Consider the following 13,433-nt stretch of genomic DNA (forward strand, 5'->3'; position numbering starts at 1 on the left):
ATTATGAGAACTTGGCAAATTGAAATGGAAATATTATGCCAAAAGACTGGTTTAGTCTTTATGTGAGACATCATGAATCGTGTCCCATATGCTTCGGATATAGGATCGATTACATGTGCTATATTCATCCTTTCTAAAATTTTCCAAATGCCTGGGGAATTAAGAAGGGAAAAGGTTTAGAACTGGATATGACTAAAAGGATTAAACAATTGTCGAGGACAATCTAAGGTTTACCAAAGATTGGTTGCTCAAGGACAGTTGGAAGTATAGTGATAATTCTAGAAGGACCATATTGACATAATCTGTAAGGAGGCAACTCTTGTTCAGAAGTGATAGTCAAAATGGAATCTGGAAATGTTTCAAAGTTAGAATTTTCAATCTGTGTAAGATTAAGGAAACTTAATGCAAGAAGGATGTTTCCAAGGAGTTGATCTCCTTTGGAATGCTCTGTAATGTTTTTTGTCAAGTCTTTATGACTTTGTGCATAATCATTACAAGAGGATTAATGCATATAAGTTTAGAATCTAACAGATTTCAGTAAATGGCATGAATTTGGAATTCTTGCATTTGCAGTAAGGATTTGGGAGTGTGAAAAGAGAATCATTGAAGTTATGTTCAATTGATCTAGTTCACAAAGTAAAGATCATAGACAAACATAGTATGCATACTTGGTGTGTGGCATGAATAGTGTTTAGAAAAAAAAAACATAGTGTACATGCTTGGAGCATGTGACAACTATTCTTTTAAATTCAAGAATAAAGTTGATAGCAGAAACAGTATACAATGAATAATGTGTAATCATATGTTGATAAATAAAAGGTGTTTTATTTATGTTCATAGGTTTTGATACCATATTGGATTCAATTATTCTTGTGTTTCACTTTGCATGTTTTGACTTCCCGAATAAACTAGGTTATTCTTCCAGAATGACTAAGTTATTCAAACCATCCTCAGTCGGTCATATGTTGGAAGTAGATATGAATTAAGATTGTCATGGGTTGGCTTGTAGAGGTCTAAGGTGTTGGACAAAGGGCTACAACACTCATGAGTGCTCATAAGTTCTGAGTATTGGATTCAACCCGCGCTCATTGGAATCACTTCATGGATTTTAATCACGAGTGATCATGAGACGATAATATCTTATATTCTTCAAACCTAGAGATATGAGTTGTTACTATGAGTTGGTTGTACATTGATAGCACAAAAACGCATTTGGTAACTCGGTGCTATAAAACGTGCCTTTGTGTATGATTCAACAAGTAGTAGAACAAACCATATGAGTCGAAGTTTATCCATTCCTTTTACCTTCGGGATAAAAGCGATATCTGTGGGCCCCTCGATGATTTGATGATGACAAATGGAAGTGCTCGGCCGGGCCAGGACTGACTTGATTTGTTCATTTAGTTAGTCGTCATAAATTGGAAATCGGGAAACAACAAATGGACAGAGAGAATGATTATAATCCATGTCTCAGTCCATATGATATCTAGAACGGTGGAATATATGATCCCTTATCTAATGGACAAGTCATTGACAAAGGTCAGAGTTCATCGACAAGGTCAGAGTTCGACAGAAGCTTTTGAGAGCTACGATTGTCAGTCGGTTCCTGAAGTCATCCGCAATAATAGTTTTAGACTTATCCAAGTGGGAGACTGTTGGATTAATGTCTAAGTCCATAACTATATTTGGTATGTACTTGACCCGACCCGTCATGGTCCATTTGGGTTGCACTTCACCGATATAATTTATATGGATAATCTTTTGAGAATAGTATGTTTATGATTAATATTAATATATTATAAGCTCTAATATATTAATATGGAATCATATTATTTAATTAGTATTGATAAAAAATTAATTTAGAATTAATTAAGTGATCAAAATGACCTAATTAAATATAGACTCTTGTATATATGGAACGGGCTAAGTTCATTTAGGTTGGGCTAAGCTTTCATGGATAGTCCATGGAGTGTTTAACCCATGGATCATATGAAATGAAAGGTCATGGGTTTAACCCTAGTTTCCATACTATATAAAGATATCGTTGGTTGGTGAAATTGGCACTAGTGTGGGTACACTAAGAAGGGCTAGCCGATTCCACCTAAGGCTTCCACACTATTGGGGCTAAGCTCTTAAAGCTTGAAGACATCAATCTACATCAAAAGGTATGTCATCTAACTAGTACGTTGTAGTACAAGTGCTTCATAATATGCTAGTTAGGATTAAAGCCTTGGAAAGTTCTTATTTGCATGTATTATAGAGAAAACATAGATCCAAGGTTTATAGGGTTGCATGTACACCATAGGAGTGTTAGAATGCTCAAATCCAACAATAACATCATCCTATATACCAGGATACCGACCTTAACCAGGTCTCTAACATATATCATCCTATCTACCAGGATGCAGACATAGCAAAGCAATAACATATCAAACAACTACCCGGATTCCCATCCGATAAAGGGCCGGCCTTGGTGCCTTAGACCCTGTCGATATAGTGAGGGTAACTCACATGCAACTGGTGACTTGAAGAAATAAGACCACGCTGCTTCGACCACCAACACGAACTCCACCACTGATCGTTACTAAATAACCAAAACCAATAAATACCAGTAATTACCAAAATACCCTTTGGAAGTCAAACTGGCCAACCCTTGGTCCAAGTCAAAGTCAGCCTTCCTAGTTGACCCTACTTGCCGAGTCAACCTGTTGACTTGTCGAGTTCCTATGCTCATAAACATCCATTTCACGACGAAACTAGCCGAGTCGCCCCAAGGCTCATCAAGTCCAAAAAACTCAGAGTCCCTTCCTACTCAACTCATCAAGTCATCCCCCGACACACCGATTCACAACTCAACCAAAGTGATTAGGACTTCACGACCAGACTCGTCGAGTCCAAGAACAGACTCGTCGAGTCCAAGAAAATATTCAACAGAATCGTCGAGTTGTTCTTCCAACTCCTCGAGTTCCTGCCCATTTTCATACAACTCGCCGAGTCTACCCATGTGACTCGCCGAGTTACTATGCGACTCAAGACTGATATCTAGCCCGACTCGTTGAGTCCATACATAATGTCTTCATTCAGACGATCATGGGCCATTCCATTGTTTCCAATACATAGATCTGGACTCCTAGGGCCAGATTCACATGTAAAGTTTCCAACTTCACGTGCATGCAAGGCTCAACATGCTCCAATCAAGCTAAAATGAAGGTTTAGGGAAAGGACACTCTCAATAAGTCCCCAAAGCTATCACTTTCTGATCACATGGCTCCAAACCAACCTAGATCTGAAGTTGCAACCTCAAATCTAGTCTCTATACCCGAAATAGATCCCAACCATGCTAAAGAACCCCAAATCACACACCATGGATGAAATAACAAGGAAATAGATTAAGGAAAGGTCCTGTTACCTTAGAGATGAGTCTAAACTGATGTAGACTTCAGATCCACAAGCTCTCTTGATGCTATCCTCAAATTTCTCCAGCTTCTCTGCACTAATTTTGTCTTCCAAGCTTCAATCTTCTCAACAATGGAGTCTCTCACGATTTAGGGTTTCTCTGGATCACTCATGGAAGATAGAGGCTGAAATGAAGGCATATCATTCTTTAAATAGGGTGCAAACCCCAGGAATTAGGGTTTCTCATTCCAACACGAACTCGTCGAGTCCAACCTCCGACTCGACGAGTCCGGTCACTTAACATGTGTCCGGCACACGCTTAGACTCGACGAGTTGCAGATCCTACTCCCCGAGTTCCTCTTTTCCAAACTTACACTTTACCCCCTGAACTCTTGATTTTGACTTGGGATGTTACAACTCTCCCTTACTTAAATTAGGATTTTTCCTCGAAGCCTGTTGCAACACACAATTCCGGATAATACTCCCACAATTCACCTCCTAGTATCAATCGGCCCAGATTCCTCCGAACGTTGCTATCAAACCTCTATAAAGTCCAACTCTTTCCTCACAGAGTTATGACATCTGATTCAAGCCGGCCATCGGCTTCTTTCTCTGATAACAACCCTTATTACCCAATGATCACCAGATGATACTTTGATCACTCCAAATCACAACAACCACTAGACTCTTACAAAGCTATGTATCACCCTAAACCACCGGGTCTTGAACCGGTACCAAGTTGCTACCCCTTTCCCCAACTATCATACCCTTTATCAAATTCATTTCTAGGACTTATCCCACTTTCCATTCCGAATCCAACTCATTTCTTTCCGAGCTGAAAGGATGGTACATCCTTCAGCTCCTGAGCAACTCCCATGAGCTCCCATCCATACTCTCATGCCCATATCATACCTGATCCAACATCCTCGGGCTGGAAACCCGACACACTGATGTTACCTCCAGACATCCCCAGGATGAATTACCACTACATACATAACCTCCTGATCACAACCATACAAAAAATCCAAGGCTCCATCCCTGCATCCCTTCCGACTCCTCTGGTTCTACACTACCGGAAATCCTTCCACAACCTCAACAAACACCCAATCTGGATGTGATTCCATACCACTGGCACAATCACAGTGCCCGACCTCCATAATTTAAATACTCTCAATCATCCATTCTCACTTCTGCTTTCACTTCCGTGAACCGACACTCCTTTCCAGAGTTACATACATATCCCTCTCCTTATCCAAAGAAGTCTACTTGAACACCTCGTTACTTCGACAAGTGCTCTGGTGCTCACACCCCACTCTACACTATTCCCTCGTAGAGTCACCGCTATTCCATGCATTACACCCACTCTGGATCTGCTCGCAAGGACTCTCGGGTCCATGCACTGCCTTTACTAACATGATCAATACCTGGGGCCAGACCTATTGTTTTATATTGCATCACAACACACTCAAGCCATCTCCTCATATAGATCTATCAACACATACAGAATCTTTAGCATGACTGGACTACCTTACCAGGCCTTCAGCCAATCTGGACCACTCTCAGAACCTTCAACATGTCTGGACCGCCCTCCAGGGCCTTCAGCCTGTCTGGACCATTCTCCGAGCCTTTGGCCTGACTGGTACACCCGCAGGCCTTCAGTCTCCCCAGACCTCTCATTTTATCACACATCATCCCAAACTATCCTTCCTGGGAATCTCTCCCGTACATACTTTTCTATCCCTCTAGGGGTTCCGAACTCTAACTCCATCTCGTCTACTCAGATCCCGGCCTAATCCTAGGCCTCACAACAACAATCACCTTTTCCGAAAACCTTGGTCTGTATCCCACCCCATTTGTTTGTCACTTACTCATACTAGCCCACACTCTTAGCTAACTGAAACACTACTGAATCCCAAACAGCTAATCAACCTCTGATGCTTGTTGATCCTGCTGAGAATTTTCCAATTCTCCCCACTTAGAGCGTTGACTACCCACCACCGGTGACTCAACTGATATAAATCAATCATCCCTACTCAACATACTTTTCTTATCCATGAACTGATTTCCTCCGAAACGAGCAACCTCCACAAAATCACTTCCCGGCATCGCACATCACGAATTCTAAGGGAGTTCGACTCTCCGCTGAACACTTCTCAAATCACAATTACTATACCCAACAACAAGACCATACAACCAAATTATGACTATTAATCCCTTGGATGCTAACTGCCTACAACTCCTATTTACTAACACTCCCAACCAAACCAAACTATGAAACACGCAGAACGGAAAACAAAATATAACACTACATAAATACTGAGATAACCAGGCAACAATGAAACGAAAACAAACCCGCAACTGCATCCAACTCTTCCCTGACCTCCTCTGATGTAAGCTGATAAGCGCGTCCCTGAGCCCTCAGAGGCTCCGCTCCACCCTGACCCCGCTAGTGATCTTCAAAGTGGATAGTGCTGGAACTTGCACCGATCTGGAAACAAGTTGTGGACAGTTGGCCCTTAAGTGACCAAACTGATGGGAATGATAACAAATCCTCATATCCGGAACCAGGGCTGACTGACGGCAATCCCTCGCATGATGCCCCTCTTTCCCATACTTGCGACACACACTACCAGACCTACAAACTCTGGCATGACCCTTCCCGCACTTCTTGCAAGTGCGGATGCGCTGACTTCCCAAACTGGAATCAATGGTCTTGGACCGTTTCGGCACCGGTTGCGACTGCGTCGGGGCCTGCCTCTTCTCTGTTAACTGCAACTCAATCTCAAACTCACGCTGCCGAGAAGCCTCCTGCAACTCTAGTAAGGTCTCGCACCATTGCGTAGACACGAACTGCCTGATATCCCTCTTAAGCATACTCAGATATCGGGACATCTAAGCCTGCTCCGAAGCAAAGTTAGGGCAAAACATCACCCTCTCAGTGAACATCCTGGTGATCTTTATCACCGACTCCGAATCCTACTTCAGCTCCAAGAACTCCTGAGTCAACCTCTCCCTTTCAATGCGTGGAACATAACGGGTACTAAACATCTCCCAAAACTGATCCCATATAACTGCAGCCCGCTGCGCATCAGAATAAGATCCCATAGTCAACCTCCACCAATCATTTTCCCCGAGCCTCAAAAGGTTCAGAGCACACCTCACCCTCTGATCCGCAGGGCATGAACACATGAAGAAACAACCCTCCACGTCCGACAACCACCTCATAGCAATGATCGGATCCTGAACTCCATCAAAAGTAGGGGGCTTCATATTATCAAGTCCCGATATTGGAAACCCGACCGACTACTCCACATGTCGCTGTTACACCCGCTGCAGCTGCCGTGGTAGCCGTCTTCGCAAGAGCCGCATAACGCTCATCAAAATACTCAACCACAATGGTCTTGATCGACCCAAACATCTTCGGCATCTCCGCCCTAAACATAGCAGCAATCTCATCATGCAGGATATCACGAATCCTGGCATCCAACTCATCCGTACTCATCTGACCGATGACCTCAGGTGGCACCGATCCACCCTGACCGTCCTCTCCTGATCCCGATCCTGACCCGGATCCACCCCCGGCATGCCTCGTAACCACCATACTGAATATATACCGCAAGAAAATCAGATGCTTCCCCAATAACCTAGGAACCAACTCCCAACCCGACCCTAGGAGTTATGACTTCCTTGATACGCGTATGGGTCCTGTGCTTTCATTAGTATGGGGCTATACTACATTCCAAAGCTACCCATATTTATATCAAGTATCACCACAACACCTTCGCGATAAACATATACATGGAAGCACTCAATCCCCACCTCTAGAGGAACTGCTAGCTACCTCACATAACAGGGAACCCTAGGCTAGCAGGCATCATATAATCAGGAAATTCTATCATGCAATTCCTTAAGATTCCTAGCCTATTACTACCATGTTGTTCTAACATATCACAAAATCAAATAACTTGTATGGTATTTTGGGGTCTACTTACTGGCTCTGGCTAATCTTACCTCCACATCCTCCTCTATTTATTTTTGAAAACCATTTCAATTTCACTTTGAAAACTTTCCTTGATTTGAGACTGGATTCACACGTATGTTCCTCCAATTCACTCAAACCAAGGCTCTGATACCAACTTGTAACGACTATAAAACTCGAGCCAAAAGTAAAGCATTTTAATTCATTCAAAACCATTAAGTTCATACATTTGTTTTCAAAATAGTTTAAACATCAGAGTATTTCACATAACCATATCACATAAGTCATACAACATGAGGAGCGGTACAATCACGCCTTCATCTTGCCACGGTGTCCTGAAGTACCTGAAACAATACATTGAAACTGTAAGCCCAAAAGCTTAGTGAGTTACCCCCAAAATACCAACCACAATATCATGCACATATCATATCATATCATAAACAGAACATCCATGCATATCGAGTCTACAGTGTGACTGGTCCGCCTGCGAAAGGCCTTCAGTCCATCCGATCCACTCTCTCTTCGAGTCTACAGTATGACTAGTCCGCCCGTACTGGGCCTTCAGTCTGTCTGGTCCACTCCTCAAGCCTCGACACGTCTAGTCCGCCCTCTTGGGTCCTTAAGCCTATCCAGACCGCTCATCGGGCCTTCGGTCTAACCGGTCCGCCCTGGGTATGTTTGCCTACAACACAAAGCAGGACCCGCCTCAACCCAACCCCCAGTCTAACTACCATTTGCACATAAACATATAATCATATAACACTTTACAACTATTCAATTGATCTAGCAGATCACATAACACAGCGACATCCTAACGAGGATACTGGCCTAACCGGTCACTAATATAAGATCATCCTATATACCAGGATACCAACCTTAACCAGGTCTCTAACATATATCATCCTATCTACCAGGATGCAGACATAGCAAAGCAATAACATATCAAACAACTACCCGGATTCCCATCCGATAAAGGGCCGACCTTGGTGCCTTAGACCCTGTCGATATAGTGAGGGTAACTCACCTGCAACTGCCAACTTGAAGAAATAAGACCACACTGCTCCGACCACCAGCACGAACTCCACCACTGATCATTTCCAAATAATCAAAACCAATAAATACCAAAAATTACCAAAATACCCTTTGGAAATCAAACTGGTCAACCCTTAGTCCAAGTCAAAGTCCTCAGTCAAAGTCAACCTTCCTGGTTGACCCTACTCGCCGAGTCAACCCGTTGACTCGTCGAGTTCGTATGCTCAGAAACTCCCCTGTCACGACTCAACTCCCCGAGTTGCCCCAAGACTCTTCGGGTCCAACTAACTCAGAGTCCCTTCCTGCTCAACTCATCAAGTCATCCCCCGATTCACAACTCAACCAAAGTGGTTAAGACTTCATGACCAGACTCGTCGAGTCCAAGAACAGACTCGTCGAGTTCAAGACAATATTCGACAGACTCGCCGAGTTGTTCTTCCAACTCGTCGAGTTCCTGCCCATCTTCATACAACTCGCGGAGTCTACCCATGTGACTCGCCGAGTTACTATGCGACTCAAGACTGATATTTAGCTTGACTCGCCGAGCATCTCCCAGACTCGCTGAGTCCATACGTAATGTCTTCATTCAGACGATCACAGGCCATTCCATTGTTTCCAATACATAGATCTGGACTCCTAGGGCCAGATTCACACGTAAATTTTCCAACTTTACGTGCATGCAAGGCTCAACAAGCTCCAATCAAGCTAAAATGAAAGTTTAGGGCAAGGAAACTCTAAATAAGTCCCGAAAGCTATCACTTTCTGATCACATGGCTCCAAACCAACCTAGATATGAAGTTGTAACCTCAGATCTAGTCTTTATACCCGAAATAGATCCCAACCATGCTAAAGAACCCCAAATCACACACCATGGATGAAATAACAAGGAAATAGCTTAAGGTAAGGTCCTCTTACCTTATAAATGAGTCTAAACTGATGTAGAATTTAGATCCACAAGCTCTCTTGATGCTATCCTCAAATTCCTCCGACTTCTCTTCACCAATTTCTTCTTCCAAGTTTCAATCTTCTCAAAAATGCAGTCTCTCACGATTTAGGGTTTCTATGGCACACTCAGGGAAGATAGAGGTTGAAATGAAGGCATATCGTTCTTTAAATAGGATGCAAACCCCAGGAATTAGGGTTTCTCATTCCAGCTAGGACTCGTCGAGTCTAGCCTCCAACTCGGCAAGTACGGTCACTTAACATGTATCCGACACACGCTTAGACTCGACGAGTTGCAGATCCTACTTGTCGAGTTCCTCTTTTCCAAACTTACACTTTACCCCCTGAACTCTTGATTCTAACTTAGGATATTACAAGCTTATCTAGATCCACAACACATTTTATGTTTTACAATTGCGAAAATGCATTATGGACCAGGAGGCAGTGGTATCGTTGGATGACATTCAGGTCGATGAGCGCTTGAACTATGTGGAGAGGCCTGTCACTATTTTGGAAAGGAAGAAGAAGATTCTACGGAACAAGGAAATACCTTTAGTAAAGGTACAGTGGGAAGGATCCGAGCGGACATGGTAGCCGGAGGTGGAGATGTGCAAGCATTACCCAGCATTGTTTATTCCAGCAGACTTTGAGGATGAAGTCTAGTTCAAGTGGGGGAGAGTTGTAACGCCCCGATTCTCAGGTATTGCTTAAATAAGATTTATTGGGTTAAGCTTTACTCGATGAGTTGGTTGACCTACTCGTCAAGTAGCAGCTGGATGAGATCATGTTTTAAGTGACCTACTCGATGAGTCCATATTAGGACTCGGCGAGTAGGAGCTGGCAGTGGAAACCCTAAATCCTAGGGTTTTCACCCCTATTTAAAGGGACCTCAGCCTCCCTTGGGTCTCTTTACAGATCTAGAGAGTCCTGAGAGTCCTTATAACGTGTGTGAGTGCCTTTGTGTGGTGTTTGAAGCCTAGAAAGAGAATATTGGAGGAAGAAAGCTAGGAAGTGCAAAGGAAGTGAAGCAAGGAAGGCATGGGAAGCATGATCTACCTTATTTAGCATCCTTTGAAGGTATCAAAGTGCCATCCTTACTTCATTTTTCCCTTTTGTTGAGTTTCTAGGGCTTTTTATGGATTTTCAAGTTGGTATGATGAGCTATGGGATAGATCTGAGGTTGTAACTTCAGATCTAGACCTTCCTTGGATTCTAGAAGCATAAAGTCACAGTTTTGGGTTGTGATTAAGGTCCCTCTTGAGCATGAAGTGCCATTAAGAACTTAAAATAGGCATTTAGAGCCTTTATAGCCATGCATGCACGTAAAGTTTGCAAATTTACATGATAAGCATGCCCTAGAAGCTTGGATCTATGAGTTGGAGTCGTTGCATGGCTCAAAAAAATTCTGTATGGAAAAAGGACTGAATGGACTCGGCGAGTCGCAAGGCTGACTTGGCGAGTCACATGAAGATGGCCGTGAACTCGTCAAGTTGATGAACAACTCGGCGAGTCCGATGAAGATCGTCATAAGACTCGACGAGTTGAAGAACACTCGGCGAGTCAGATGAGTTTTCTCTTGGATATGTATGAGTGTGTATCCGTCGAGTTACAAGGTAGGAACTCGACCGGTGGCCTTAAAGTTTAATCGAGAATCAAAGGAACTCGACGAGTCACTCCGATGACTCGACGAGTTGGAATGTACTTCAGGGAACTCGGCGAGTAGCCAAGGGTACTCGGCAAGTTAAGGTCAACATGGACTGTTGACCTTGACTGAGGACCTTGACATTGACCAGGGGTTGACTAGTGGGTTATGGAGTACCTTATAAGGTTAAGGACTTATGAGTATAATGTACGATGATAATAGGTGGTGGAGCCTGTGTTAAGTGATTTGTGAGTTGGAGTTTACCGTTCGTGTCGACATCTGCGAGGTGAGTTATCCTCACTATATCGATAGGGTCTACAGCACCAAGGCCGACCCTTTAGTTGTTATTGTTATGGTATGCTACATGTTGTTATTATCTGTTAGATCGGAAATCAGGGTAGACAGTATGTTATGCTCTTATGATCCGTAGGGATTGGTATGTTAGTGGCCTGCTAGGTCAGTACTCTAGTTACAGGAGAATTATATGATTGATGATCAGTGTGACAGAAATGTTTGATGTTTGTATATGCCTGTATATGGTAGTATGAGGACATGGTCATTTGCTTGTGGTTGGGTTGAGGCGGTCCTGCTTTGTGCTGAAGGCCAATATACCCTATGAGCGGTCCAGGGAGACTATAGGCCCACATGGCGGACCAGTCATGCCGAACGCTCGGGATAGATCCAGACAGACTGTAGGCCCTGTAGGGCAGTCCAGTCAGGCCGATGGCCTAGTATGCATGTTGATTGATCGATTATTATTGATATGGTATTGTCAGTATGGTAGTGGTATTTTGGGGGTAGCTCACTAAGCCCTCGGGCTTAGAGTTTTCAGTTTATTGTTTCAGGTACTTCAGAAGATCATGGAAAGACGAAGGCATGACCGTACCGCTCCTTATCCTTATGTTATGATTTTTGGGACACTCTGATGGAAAATGATTTGAAAACATTTTGTAAACAATGCTATTTGGTTTCTATTTATGATTGAAAAAGTTTAAATTTGGCGTAAAATTTTTATGGATGTTACAGAATTTTATTAATTTTCTTGGTCTATGTGATGCTAGATGTATAAATGATTTTTTGTTGTTTCATGTAAAAAAATATTCATGTTCTTTGTTACATAACTCGAATTTTATTTAAATGATTTTGGTTTTTTAGGTTTTTTGGTCATTGTTGTAATTTCTTTTCCATATTATGAAGTATTGTATTTGAGTAACTTATGATTATTAGATGAACTCCTTTATACAATCTTTATGAAATTTTGCAATAAAGAAGCTAAGGAAAGACTATGAGTATTTGTTAAAAACCAATTTTGAATATATAGTTAGAAAAAGATTTTATTAAATGTATTTGTTTTATATCAATGTAGTTAGTTTTATACAAGTTATTAAGTTATTTATTGTTAATTTATATATTATATTTTAATAACTTAATAATTAGTTATTTCTTTTTAAATAGATAAACAAAATATGTGACTTGTGAAATTGTTTTTTTATTAGAAAAAGGTAAGGTCGGCCACATGTATCCTTCAAAATAATTAACAACTAAAACAAAATATAATTGTAATATAAATTATGCATTGAGGTCTCAGTCATCTTATTCTAATCAACAACAAACCAAAAATTATTTAAGGGTTAAGTTAATTTGCTTGTAAGAAAATTAAAAAAAGTAGCATCATTGCTTTTTTGATATTTTTTGGTTGTATTCCATGACAAATATATATTATTTCTCTCTCACCTCAATAAGTAGTAAAAAAAGGTTTTGAGTTTTCCTTCTAAATTGAGATGTATATATCTATTTTTTCCAAAAACAATCCTAAATGACCTAAAACTATCAAAATATTAAACTATGGCAGAAAAAACATTTATTAAAAACGATAAACTAAATCGCCATTCAGGAAAATGTGGACATAAATAACAAGAAAGCCAAAAATAAAAATAAAAAAACAAAATGATAAATTTAAATATTAAAAATGAGAGATTTATGAATGTTAAACGCTAAACTTTAAGCAAAAAACACTAATCCATAAATATGAAACATGAAATCTGTACTACACAAGAAATTATTCCTCAATAGACTACATGTTCTTTTGTAATTTTTATATTTCTTAAGCATAACCATTCATTAAAAGAGTTAATCAACATGTTTCTAAAACCACCAAACAAAACAACTCACCTTCGCTTTAAAATTCCTCTCAATCTTGAAAATAACTTCGTTTGTAAGATTACAAGACAAAGTGGCTCTACACAACTACTTCCGATTGCAAATGTAATCATATGGGATGAAGCGTCGTTGACTAAAAGACATGGATTGTGAAAGATATCACTAGGGTGAGGCTCCCATTTGGTGGAAAGATAATAGTTTTGGGAGGCGATTTCAGACAAGTTTTGTTGATCGTGAGAGTTGGAACACGAAAACCATACAAAATGAGCAATAATCACCAAG

Source organism: Lactuca saligna, chromosome 6, assembly GCF_052625555.1.
Source record: "Lactuca saligna cultivar CGN05327 chromosome 6, ASM5262555v1, whole genome shotgun sequence".
Lineage (NCBI taxonomy): Eukaryota > Viridiplantae > Streptophyta > Magnoliopsida > Asterales > Asteraceae > Lactuca > Lactuca saligna.